At 47.7% G+C, this 13,867-nt stretch overlaps 1 protein-coding gene across 2 annotated transcripts in view; it reads right to left on the minus strand.

Moving 5' to 3' along the window:
* Nucleotides 1-258: 258 nt before the first annotated feature.
* Nucleotides 259-13,867, minus strand: part of LOC101116807 (protein kinase cAMP-dependent X-linked catalytic subunit) — an 84,177-nt gene continuing 70,568 nt past the window's right edge. The window contains exons 9-10 of one of the 2 annotated variants that reach the window (XR_009598975.1): nt 4,876-4,974; nt 259-3,575 (exon numbers count right to left, since the gene is read on the minus strand). The gene's annotated coding sequence lies outside the window, so the exon portion shown is untranslated. Of the gene's footprint in view, nt 3,576-4,428; nt 4,975-13,867 lie in introns of those variants that run through there. The other variant, XM_060408621.1, reaches the window with a different exon arrangement.

A 13,867-nucleotide genomic window follows, 5' to 3' on the forward strand; every position in this document is an offset into this window, starting at 1 on the left:
GCTTCTGTGTTTGCAGAGACGGCGCAAGGTGCCGGGGGTTTCGAGATAAAATGATAAAACCCTGTGACTCAGCGTAGACTTTTGCTTTTCGAGGCCGCTGCTTCATGAAAATAAAACGTCTCCGAAGACGGAAAGCCTTCGCATGCGTTCATTCAAAACGTTTTCCTTTGCCTGGAGAAACAACTCCCACCTGTGTAAATATTAGATGGCCAGGACAGGACTGTTTACTTATCATTAAGAGAGCCTTCAGGACAGCAGGAAGAAGAATGTTGCGTTTATTTTTCAACATGAGGTAACACTTGAAAGCCGCTGCAATGGCAGGATGAGACAGGAGAGTCTACGCTGATAGGCATAGTTACAAAACCGGTACAATAGCCCAGATGTATCGTCCGGTCGTTACTGTATATGACGTTGGAACCACTTGTGGTTTCTCCCGGGTAGGACTGTGTCGGGCTCAGTAAACAGCCAGCCTTGACACAAACTGAAGCCCAGCGCATTATTATTATTATTATTTTTTTTGTTCTCCGGCATTCAGAGTGTTGCCAACCGGGGTAAACGCCAACTCACAGAAGAGAAGGAGATTGTCAGCCAAGAGCCACGAGGGTATCTTGGGTAGACCGACGATGTCATTTCAAGCTATTTTAAAGGACCCTTTCTTTCTCTGCCAGTCCCCTCTTCTGTGATGAATGGGAGCCTTGTTCTCTCACTTGTGAAGGTTTGTTTTCTTTAAGGCGATCCTATTGAGACTTCCTTCTGAGTAAATGCATCTGGGGACGGCGACATGATTATGCATCTTGTCACAGACGATCTGCAGCAGGAGCGCCCTTTACCGACGGCGGCTGGTTTACCGTCCACGAGGGCAAGTCTGTCCCCGACACTGCGTGTAGGTCACGCTGGCACTTAGCAGCAGCGGTAACCACCAGTTAAATTTGAAGAGGAGATAAACAGTGAACACTTTTTTTAAAGCACGTATATGAATCGGGGACAAACTTAGGATTTAAAAATTCATTCAAAGAGATAGGAGTTTGAGATGGACACGGACACACTGCTGCATTTAACACGGATAACCAGCAAGGACCTGCTGTCCAGCACAGGGAATTCTGCTCAATCCTCTGTAATAACCTTATGGTCACCAGGGGGAAGGATGGGGGAAGGGATAGTCAGGGAGTTTGGGAAGGACATGGACACACTGCTGTATTAACATGGAGAACCAGCAAGAACCTGCTGTCCAGCACAGGGAACTCTGCTCAGTACTCTGTAATAACCTTATGGTTACCAGCAAGAAGGACGGGGGAAGACATAGTCAGGGTGTTCAGGATGGACATGGACACACTGCTGTATTTAACATGGAGAACCAGCAAGGGCCTGCTGGACAGCACAGGGAACTCTGCTCAGTACTCTGTAATAACCCTATGGTTCCCAGGGGGAAGGATGGGGTAAGGGATAGTCAGGGAGTCTGGGATGGACATGGACACACTGCTGTATTTAACATGGAGAACCAGCAAGGACCTGCTGTCCAGCACAGGGAACTCTGCTCAATACTCTGTAATAACCTCACGGTTCCCAGGGGGAAGGATGGGGGAAGGGATAGTCAGGGAGTTTGGGAAGGACATGGACACACTGCTGTATTAACATGGAGAACCAGCAAGAACCTGCTGGACAGCACAGGGAACTCTGCTCAATACTCTGTAATAACCTCACGGTTCCCAGGGGGAAGGACGGGGGAAGGGACAGTCAGGGAGTCTGGGATGGACATGGACACATTGCTGTATTTAACATGGAGAACCAGCAAGGGCCTGCTGTCTAGCACAGGGAACTCTGCTCAATACTCTGTAATAACCTGATGGTCACCGGGGGAAGGATGGGGGAAGGAATAGTTAGGAAGTTTGGGATGGACATGGACACACTGCTGTATTTATCATGGAGAACCAGCAAGGACCTGCTGTCCAGCACAGGGAACTCTGCTCAGTACTCTGTAATAACCTTATGGTTCCCAGGGGGAGGGACGGGGGAAGGAATAGTTAGGAAGTTTGGCATGGACATGGACACACTGCTGTATTTAACAAGGAGAACCAGCAAGGACCTGCTGGACAGCACAGGGAACTCTGCTCCATGTCATGTGGCAGCGTGGATGGGAGGGGAGTTTGGGGGAGAATGGGTGCGCGTATATGTACGGCTGAGTCCCTTCCTGTCTACCTGAAACCATCACAACATTGATAATGGGCTATACTCCAATATAAAGTAAAAAGTTTAAAAATAAAATAAAATCACTCACCATTTACCCCTACTTGAAATGTAAGTACGTTTCCTATATTTTTACTGGGCTCCCCTACTTCTACAAACTGAAAAAATACCTCGTTCTTTTTCTTTTTTTGGTAAGTAGCAGATTTGCTGTTCAGTTGCTCAGCCGTGTCCACCTGTTTATGACCCCATGGAGTCCGGCAGGCCAGGCGCCTCTGTCCTTCACCATCTCCTGGAGTTTGTTCAGCTTCATGTCCACTGAGTCGGCGATGCTACCGAACCACCTCGTCTTCTATCAGCCCGCTCTCCTCCTGCCTTCAGTCTTCCCCAGCATCAGGGTCTTTTCCAGTTAGTCAGTTCTTCGCATCAGGTGGCCCAAATATTAGAGTTTCAGCTTCAGCATCAGTCCTTCCAGTGAATACTTAGGATTGATCTCCTTTAGGATTGACTGACTCTGATGCCGGGAGGGATTGGGGGCAGGAGGAGAAGGGGATGACAGAGGATGAGATGGCTGGATGGCATCACTGACTCAATGGACGTGAGTCTGAGTGAACTCTGGCAGTTGGTGAGGGACAGGGAGGCCTGGCGTGCTGCGATTCATGGGGTCACAAAGAGTCGGACACGACTGAGCGACTGAACTGAACTGAACTGAGGACTGACTAGTTTGATCTCCTTACAGTCCAAGGGACTCTGCTGCTGCTAAGCCACTTCAGTCGTGTCTGACTCTGTGCGACCCCACAGACAGAAGCCCAGGAGGCTCCCCCGTCCCTGGGACTCTGAGCTGGATTCAAATACACACGTGGTGGTCCAGTGGCTAAATCTCCCTGCTCCCAACGCAGGGGACCTGGGTTCCATCCCTAGTCAGGGAGCTGGGTCCCACATGTGTTACCTAAGAGTTCATAAAGCTACCTGCCAACGCAGGAGACGTGGGATCGACCCCTGGGTCAGGAAGATCCCCTGGAGAAGGGAATGGCAACCCACTCCAGTATTCTTGCCTGCAGAATCCCATGCACAGAGGAGCCTGGCGGGCTACACAGTCTACAGGTTCGGAAAGAGTCAGATAGGACTGAAGCACTCAACTCAACATATGCTGGAACTAAAGATCTCACGAGCCTCAACTGGGACCCAGCACGGCCAGGCAAATAAATGAACTATCTTAAAATTAAAAACAAACTCACGCACACACATCAGATGACAGCCCCCACAGCAGAGCTTCCTGGAGAAGGTGCGGCGGCGATCGAAGCAGAAAGAACTTGGAAGGTGCCTTGTCCCCTTGAGGCTGGTTGCCATGGCAACCCACTCACTGCGGAGGGATAACAGCGTACCAAGGCCGGCTTGACGGGGACAAGACAAAACAGACTCACATCAGTTGATCTGCATTCTCTTCTCGGACCCCCAAACACAGTAAATCACTTCGTCTGCTTCTGTGTGTGGATGTGAGAGTTGGACTCTAAAGAAAGCTGAGCGCCGATCAATGGATGCTTTGGAACTGGGGTGTTGGAGAAGACTCTTGAGAGTCCCTTGGACTGCAAGGAGATCCAACCAGTCCATTCTAAAGGAGATCAGTCCTGGGTGTTCATTGGAAGGACTGATGCTGAAGCTGAAGCTCCAATATTTTGGCCACCTGATGTGAAGAGCTGACTCATTGGAAAAGACCCTGAGGCTGGGAAACATTAAGGGCAGAAGGAGAAGGGGACGAGAGAGGATGAGATAGTTAGATGGCATCACTGACTCGACAGATACGAGTCTGAGTAAACTCTGGGAGTTGCTGATGGACAAGGAGGCCTGGTGTGCTGCAGTCCACGGGGTCACAAAGCGTAGGACACTGAACTAAACTGGACTGTGGTAGGTCAAATAAATGGAACAGAGATATTTCTAATAAGCTTCTCATTCTAAACGGGGAAAACCTGCTTCGGGCCTTCCAGGGGCAAGCTTTCTAAAATTGGATCCGATGACAAAGAGCAGATTTTCGAATGAAACAGGGGAGAAATGAGGCTTTGGTTCCCGCCTTATATTGTTACATAACGACACAGGCGAGATGCTGGGTACGTGTGCCCAGCCACCCACCAGCTAATCATCCAATCCTGAGTGGAAGAAACATGCCTCGACCCTTTTCTGGATTCCCAAAAGCACTGGAAAAAACCCAGCATGTTGCCGACATTTACAAATAATGATAGGGTATACTGGTGATGTTGAAATTATTTATTTACGTGTTGCCCCTAGCAGCCTGGGGCAGTTCCTTCAAGAAGTCCATTCCTGGCCATGGCTAATCCTTTTGAGATTAGCTACACAGACCTGTTGGGATCAGCCCTGAACATGAACCCCACAAAGAGTCTATTGTTTTATTTTTCAATGACTGTGATTTTGGTCTCTCTGACTGATGTTTGGTCTTTATTCTTTTTTTTTGTTTTTAGCTTGTGCTGGGGTTTTTGATGTTGTGCATGACTTGCTCCAGTTGTAGAGAGCGGAGGCCACCCTCAAGTTTCAGGAGCTACTCTCTAGGTGTGCGGACTTCCACAGCTGCAGGACACGGGCACAGAAGTCGCGCGCAGACTTAGTTGCTCCACAGCGTGCGGAATCTTCCTGGACGAGGGATCGAACCCATGTTCCTTCCACTGGCAGGAGAAATCTTACCCGCTGGACTAGCAGAGAAGTCCGGTCTTTGTTCTTTTGGATCCAGTGTTTTCCAGTGAATGGGGCAGAAGAGAACTGTGGTCAGGAAGGTTCTTTTGCCTAATGAAAGATGATGAATTCAATCATGGAAAGCTCTGCATATTTCTTTGGCTGGTAACGGCTCCCCTGATAGCTCAGTTGGTAAAGAATCTGCCTGCAATGCAGGTGATTCGGTTCCTGGGTTGGGAAAATCCCCTGGAGAAGGGATAGGCTACCCACTCCAGTATTTTGGGGTTCCCTGGTGGCTCAGCTGGTAAAGAATCCGCCTGCAATGCTGGAGACCTGGGTTCGTTCCCTGGGTTGGGAAGATACCCCTGGAGGAGGGAAAGGCTACCCACTCCACTACCCTGGCCTGGAGAATTCAGTCCATGCGGTCGCAAAAAACTGGACATGACTGAGCAGCTTTCACTGTCACTTGGCTGGTAAATATTCTTTTGAAGTTGTCTTCACTGTCTACTGACTGTTAAATTACTCACCTGGGCTTGGCTGAAAAATAAAGGCTTTTCACCGTTTACAATAGCCCAGACAATCTCAATGTCCACTGACAGAGGAATGCATGAAGACACGGTAGATATATACGTCAGAATAGTATTTGACCATTAAAAAGAATGAAATAATGCCATCTGCGGCAACACGGACGGATCCGGAGGGTGTCGTGTTGAGTGAAGTCAGTCAGAGAAAGGAGAGATATTGTGAGGCACCCCTTATATGCAGGATGGAAAAAGAAACGATACAAAGGGAACTGATTTACAAAACAGGAACACAGTCACAGACTTAGAGAAGGACATTTTGGTTCCCAGGGAGAAGTACAGGAGGAAGGGACAGTCAGGGAGTCTGGGATGGACATGGACACACTGCTGGATTTAATATAGAGAACCAGCAAGAACCTGCTGGACAGCACAGGGAACTCTGCTCAATCCTCTGTAATAACCTTATGGTTCCAGGGGGTAAGGATGGAGGAAGGGATAGTTAGGGAGTGTGGGATGGACATGGACACACCGCTGTATGTAACAAGAAGAACCAGCCAGGACCTGCTGGACAGTACAGGGAACTCTGCTCAATCCTCTGTAATAACATTATGGTTCCCAGGGGGAAGGATGGGGGAAGGGATAGTCAGGGAGTCTGGGATGGACATGGACACACTGCTGTATTTAACATGAAGAACCAGCAAGGACCTGCTGGACAGCACAGGGAACTCTGCTCCATGTCATGTGGCAACCTGGATGGGAGGGGAGTTTGGGGGAGAATGGATACACGTGTATGGATGGCTGAGTCCCTTTGCTGTTCACCTGAAACCATCACAGCATTATTAATCGGCCATGTCCCAATACAAAATAAAATTTAAAAAATAATAGTAATAAAGGCTTTTCTATCCAATTCCCTAATGAGAGATACCGTGGAACAATTACATACTGATATGTGTAAATTTCAGTCCCTTTCTCCAAGTAATAGTAACTCAGAAAGTGATCTCACATATTTTGTTTTTTTTACACCTAAATCATGTGTGCACTCCTCATCTGCAAAAAAGGGTGGAATTCGGAATACACTCAGGCCCAAGCCCACGTCAATTCTTCACTCACATCTCAGAGGGCTGGCTCAACCACTGCAAAAGAGAAAACCACATCTTCCAACCACATGAGTGAAGACTTGAGAGGCAGTCAAATGTATTTCAGAAATATACGATGCCTTAGAGTTTCAGAATTTTCAGAAATAAATTGAAACAGGCGACGTGTCTCACATGCCACAGAGACCACACTGTAACCTCTAAACAGATCCTACAACGGTCTGGGCAAGAGGCATTTATGAAATAATGACCAGACTTGAGATCTGATGGCCCCATAAAAAAAATTAAAAATCATAAAACCTATAATAATAATTCTCTCTTTCGTGAGGTAAAACTCAGAATGGAATCACTCCCCACCCCCGACAATTTGTAATAAGCGGGTTGCAAACCGTCTCCTCTTACGTGGAATCTGTCATTATTTGGACTGAAATTTTTAATAATAGTCATTTTCCTATTATTCTGATTGAAAAGGGGTCCGATGCCTATTTTTAAGCATTGTAATTTATCCCTTTTTTAAAAAAATTTCTTTGCGAATGCATGATTATAATGCCTAACACATGTGCGTCTCTCAACCTCCGCACCCACCCACTCCCTGAGATGACAGGGTTGTAAAAAAAAAAAAAAAGTAGGTGTTCAGCTCAGCTCCGCTAACACCGAACAAAACCAGTCAGAACGCACAAGGGGTTCCCAGCACGAGGCAGGGGCCACACGGCTGAGAAGGACGTGATATCTTCCTGGGAGAAGCTTTCAATCCGAGAAAGAAGGAGCCCTCAATCCAAGTCCGAGAGAGAGAGAGAGAGAGAGAGAGAGAGAGAGAGAGAGAGAGAGAGAGAGAGGGAGCTATATATATACAGAGAGAGAGTGCCTGTCAGGGTCGTGGTGAAGGAGCCGCTGAAGGCGAGGGGGGATATTTCAATGCAAAGGGAGGCTTCACGGAAAAACGCGACCCAATTGGAAAGCAACTGGACTTCAAGAAAGAGTCTGGAAAGTGTGCACGGATGGCACAGATCTCTCCACGGGGCAGCCGTGGGAGACGCAGATGCAGACAAGAGGACCCGCCGGGGGAAGGAGAGGGTGGGCCGAATCCAGACAGCGGCATGTCAACGCACACGGGACTGTGTGCGAGAGAGACAGCCAGTGGCGTTTGCTGTGCGCCTCAGACCGGGGGGTTCTGTGACCACCCAGAGGGCTGCGGTGGGCAGGGCGGTGGGAGGGGGCTCAAGAGGGCAGGGACCTGTGCCTACCTGCGGCGGATGCATGCTGGCACACGGCAGAAGGCGACACCATATTGCAAAGCCATTATCCTCCAAGTAAAGCCAAAGACACTCAAATTAAAAGGTGAGGAAAACGCTGTATCAAGAATGGTTATCTACTCTTGGGCGATGACCACGCACCAGCAGGGCTGCACGCTGGGAATGCTACGTGCCAACAGAAACGGACCCGCCAGAGCAAGACAGGGACGTGAAAACAGGCCCTTCGAAGGCTACGGCGGTATAAATTCTGGCGGGCGTATTTTAATGTGGGGTTTGCTTTCCAAACTCAAGCCACAGAGGCATGAAAGGGAATAAACCGAACGTTTCTGTTTACGATCGCCTTTAACGTTCCCCTCGCTCCACGTCTGTCTTGCTACATCTTCCCTACGGATTTGGGTCTAGAGACACATTTTGTTGTTTCGTTTCCAGTCTATAACTCATGTCTGACTCTTGCGACTCCAAGCGCTACTGAGCCCACCACGCTGCTCTGTCCATGGGATTCTCCAGGCAATACTGGAGTGGGTTGCCATGCCCTCCTCCAGCGGATCTTCCCCACCCAGGGATGGAACCCACGTCTTCTGCGTCGCAGGCGGATTCTCCACCATTGAGCCACCAGGGAAGTGAGAGGCGCTCAGTTGTGTCCGACCATCTTTGTGACGGCAGGAACCGTAGTCCACGGGATCCTCCAGGCAAGAATACTGGAGCGGGTAGCCTATGCCTTCACCAGGGGATCTTCCTGACCCAGGGATTGAACCGGAGTCTCCTGCATTGCAGATGAATTCTTTACCAACTGAGCTATCAGGGACGCCCCCCACCCCCCATGAAGATGCTGAAAAATATGTAGTTTCCCAAAACACATCCCTGTCACCCCCAAACCAACGAAGAACAGTGCAGTCATTAATCTGCAAGCTACTTTTTGATATACCAATATGGCTTAGAAATCTTCCCTCAAAATACAGGGCTTCCACCAATTTTTTAACTCTTGAAGTTTATTCTGTATATTGGTTACACTCTGATTTATTTTCAAATCCCACCCTAACTGTATGATTACTTCTAAGGCCACTTTCTTTTCTTGTTTTGGTTGCTAGGCTATTTCTCAGTATGCTTGATACAAAAGCGTCAAAGAGCTGAAGCTCCACGGCAACTGCACCACAGAGAAATTTTTGTTGCCGTTGTTGAAAATAAGTCATGTACGCCCGTGGCAAGAAAACTCCAACTGTCTGGAATCCCTTCCTTATCATATGTCTTGCATACATCAGTTATTAAGAAAAGATAATTAACGGAAAGGGCAGAGGGCTTTCCACCCATTTGAAAAGCCACACGAACAAAATAATATGTTACAGATGGGCAGTGCGGTTCTTCTAAACATGTACATCACCGAGGAGGAAACGGCAACCCACTCCAGTCTTCTTGCCTGGAGAATCCCCATGGACAGAGGAGCCTGGCGGGCTGTCGAGTCCATGGGTTCCAAAAAGAGTTAAGACGTGACTGAGCACATGCACACACACACAGCAGAAGACAGGATCACAGAACAGAGGACAGGACATTAGATGGTATGGAAACTGAGCCGCAGATACAGAGACTGAGTAACAGATATCCGTAAGAATGGATAAACGGGAAAGACAATTCAGTAACACAGAAACAAATAAAAGAGAACCACCCCCCCCCCAAAAAAAAGAAAAGAAAGGACATCAATGACTTGCAGGACACTGTACTGAATGAAATGAGTTACAAATGAGAGTCCCCTGAACTGCAAGGAGATCCAACCAGTCCATCCTAAAGGAGATCGGTCCTGAATATTCATCAGAAGGACTGATGCTGAAGCTGAGACTCCAATCCTTTGGCCACCTGATGAGAAGAGCTGACTCATTGCAAAAGACCCTGATGCTGGGAAAGATTGAAAGGAGGAGGAGAAGGAGGCGACAGAGGATGAGATGGTTGGATGGCATCACCAACTTGACGGACATGGGTGTGAGTAAAGTCCAGGAGGCGGTGATGGACAGGGAAGCCTGGAATGCTGTGGTCCACGGGGGGCTGCAAAGAGTCAGACACAACTGAGCGACTGAACTGACTGATATGTGGGATCTAAGAACCATAAGACCATGAACAGAAGAGGAAAGAAGCCGACTCAGAGGTACAGAGCAGACACTAGCAGTGACCAGTGGGGAGAAGGAAGGGGCAGGGGCAACGTAGTAGGAAGGGCCTCGGAGGCGCAAGTTACCACGTGTACACTGCATAAGCTACAAGGATATACATTGTATACCACAGGAAAGACAGGTGAGACGCGTGTGCGTCCCAGGAAACGTAGCCAATATTCTGAAACAACTGTAAGCGGAGTATAACCTTTGAAAGTTGTATAAAATGTAAAAAGTAAACTAGGAAACACTGGAGAGAAAAATACGAATTGTCCTAAATGCCCACCAAGGGAATTTCCTGGCAGTCCAGTGGTTAGGACCCTCGTGATTTTGCTGCCAAGAGCCCAGCTTCGATCTCTGGTTGGGGAACTCAGACCAATCCTGGAACTGAAGATTGTTTTTGCTGATCAGTCCTGTCCGACTCTCTGCCACCCCATGGACTGCACCACGCCAGGATTTCCTGTCCATCACCATCTCCCAGAGCTTGCTCAAACTCATGTCCATCGAGTCAGCGATGCCATCCAACCATCTCATCCTCTGTCGCCCCCGTCTCCTCCCACCTTCAATCTTTCCCAGCATCAGGGTCTTTTCCAAGGAGTCAGTTCTTTGCATCAGGTGGCCAAAGGATGAGAGTTTCAGCCTCAGTCCTTCCAATGAATATTCAGGGTTGATTTCCTTTAGGATGGACTGGTTAGTGCTCCCTGCAGTCCAAGGGACACTCAAGAATCTTCCCCAACACCACAGTTCAAAGGCAACAAGTCCTGATTAACCGTACCTAAAACAATCAAGACGACACTGGTTTGGCCACTGATGACCGATTTCAGGATGACTGTTGGAGCTGACTGTGCTGTTTCTGCAAGGAGCCCCCTACCTCCGCCTGTGGCCCCCCCGCCCCGAAACTCCCCTTCAAAAGTTCTTGTCCACTGCTGGGCAGAGGGGAAGATGGCTTTTGGACTTGAGTCCGCTTTCTCTCCCAGATGGCCAGCATGCAAAATAAAGCAAAGTTTCCTCCCAACCAACACGTACCTCTTGAGTAGTGTGTTTTGATCAGTGAGCCTGACTTCAGTAACACCCCTGTGGTAGGATCCTGTATTCTCGGTTCTCAAGAGAACCCAGAATTCTTACGTCGGGAGAAGGATTTATGGGTTTCCTTACGCCTGGAAAGCCACCGCATGGTTTTCTAAATGTGATCAGGGTGCGGCAGATGGTGGGGACTGACGGAAAAATAAATGAGGACTGAAACTCGCAGGCGGCTTCCAGGAAACACTCTTGAGTTTGCTGAGAGCTTCGGAAACCAAACCACAAGACCCAAGGCCTTCCATGTCAGTCTAGGAGGCGGCTGCCTCCCATGGGCAGCTTTCAGGTCAACGGAAAACAGAAGAGTCAATTTGGGAACAGGAATAGTCTCAACACAGAACAGAATACACCGTAAGCTCCACTGTTCCGAACAATCGGCAGGAACAGCAATAACATGCCTGAAAACATCTGCTAGCTGACTTTCACAGGCTGTAGAAATAGCTTAGACCTACATCTGCTCACGTGTATTCAAATGCCGTTCATGGACTGTAAAAAGCTTAAAGTGGGTGCTGATAATAAAAAATAATAATAATAAAATTAATACAAGTTTTATGTGGCATTAATAACCTAAAATAACAAGAAAGCTCCTTTCCATGGGATCATTTGCCAAGTTCAGAAGTTGACGAAACAGTGAAGGGTGACTTTTAATGATTTCTTTAAAAATTTTTGCCCCAGTGGAGAAGTAAATGGCAACCCACTCTAGGATTCTTGCCTGTAGAATTCCATGGACAGAGGGGCCTGGCGGGCTATACTCCATGGGATCACAAATAGTTGAACATGACTCAGGGACCTGCACTTTCATTAATTAAATTGGTTTTTACTATAATGACTTTCTTTTACGAATAACAGACTATCTCATGATGTACCCAAAATTAGTCAATACACATTTTCCTTCCCCTTAAGGGGAAAAAAAAGACATATACTTACATTCAACCATAAGAAAATACGGTTTTGTGTGTGAAATGTAGGCTACCTTTAAACTGACAGGAACCTATGAATCTTATGTTGAATAAACTTAAATGAAATTTCAAAAAAAAAAAAAAATTTGCTCCAAAACAGGACTCCATTTGAGCAAAGAGAAATGAACTCTCAGATTTGTTAAGCGTACAGACTACAGACAGACTCGTGGAACCAAATACACAGACTTAAATACTTTGGGAAGCTATAATGTGGTGTTGGAGAAGACTCTTGAGAGTCCCTTGGACTGCAAGGAGATCCAATCAGTCCATTCTGAAGGAGATCGGCCCTGGGATTTCTTTGCAAGGAATGATGCTGAAGCTGAAACTCTAGTACTTTGGCCACCTCATGAGAAGAGTTGACTTATTGGAAAAGACGCTGATGCTGGGAGGGATTGAGGGCAGGAGGAGAAGGGGACGACCGAGGATGAGATGGCTAGATGGCATCACCGACTCGATGGACATGAATCTGAGCGAACTCCGAGAGTTGGTGATGGACAGGGAGGCCTGGCGTGCTGCAATTCATGGGGTCGCAAAGAGTCGGACATGACTGAGCGACTGAACTGAACTGAACTCGATGTGGAAAAAGTTGGTTCCTTACTCAACAGGGAAAAGATGGACTATTTACTGAATGGACTGGGAAAAGCCATTCATTAAAAAAAAAATCCCTACCATGCTTCACCTATCAATAAATGACAAAGGCTTCAGCATTTTGATGTAAAAATAAATAAAGCCAGAAAACACGTTCAGCATAAAATCTGGATGAAATCCTAAGCAACACCCAAGTGTGAGAAAAGCTAAATTTGATGAAGTTTAATTTTTTTAGAATTATGTATGTTGTCACATGCATGCAGAGATACATAAAGATACATAAATATTTCGAGAAAAAATATGTATATATATGTCCTTGTTCAGTCACTCAGTCGTGTCTCTTTGTGACCCCATGGACTGTAGCCCGCCAGGCTCCTCTGTCCATGGGATTCTCCAGGCCACTGGAGGGGGTGGCCTTTCCCTTCTCCAGGGGGATCTCCCCAACTGAAGGATCAAACCCAGGTCTCCCACATTGCAGGCGGATTCTTTACCAGCTGAGCCACCAGGGAAGCCCAAGAATACTGGAGTGGGTGGCCTGTCCCTTCTCCAGGGGATCTTCCCAACCCAGGAATTGAACCAGGGTCTCCTGAATTGCAGGCGGATTCTTTATGAACCGAGCTATCAGGGAAGCCTCATACCACCTACTATGTATAAAATACATAAGTAATGAGAACCTACTGTTTAGCACAGAGAACTCGACTCAATGCTCTGTGATGACGTAAATGGGAAGGGAATCCAAAAAAGAGAGGGAACATATGAATATGCACAGCTGACTTGCTCTGCCATACAGCAGACACTAACTAACACAGCGTCGTAAAGCCACTACATATTCCAGTAAAAATTAATTAAAAAAAAAAAAAAAAGGAGAACCCTCTCGGGCACGCAGCACTCCAAGCTCTGCACAGATCTTCAGTGAGCCCTGGAGGCCTCTCCTGGAGAGGCTGGCTGCCTCGTCCCTGGCCGCCAAGAGCTGACAAAGACCTTCCACCACCGTAAGGAAGGCAAATCCATCCAACCGGTATCCCAGAGCAGGTCGTAAAACATTAATGGCCGCAGACGACGGCCCTGGCAGTTTTGACCTAACGGTTGTAAAAGAAGGAAAAAAAAAAATAGCTAACCACACCCGCCCCGCCCCCCCCCCCCCCCCCAAAGAAAGAGAAAAGAAAAGCAACTCTGGACCAACTTTTGGTCAAAGTACAAATGTTGAGAGATTGTGAATACAGGCTGGAGAAAACCATGACTCCCCCACAAAGACAGCACGGTCATAAACCGGCTCTAAAATGCAGAGATGACTGGTGTGTGTCATGGAGAGCAACGGGCATGAAGAGAAGAAAAGGATCATCACGTTTTTAATGCACAGATGTGCTGGAAAAGAGA

Source organism: Ovis aries, chromosome Y (assembly GCF_016772045.2).
Source record: "Ovis aries strain OAR_USU_Benz2616 breed Rambouillet chromosome Y, ARS-UI_Ramb_v3.0, whole genome shotgun sequence".
Taxonomy (NCBI): domain Eukaryota; kingdom Metazoa; phylum Chordata; class Mammalia; order Artiodactyla; family Bovidae; genus Ovis; species Ovis aries.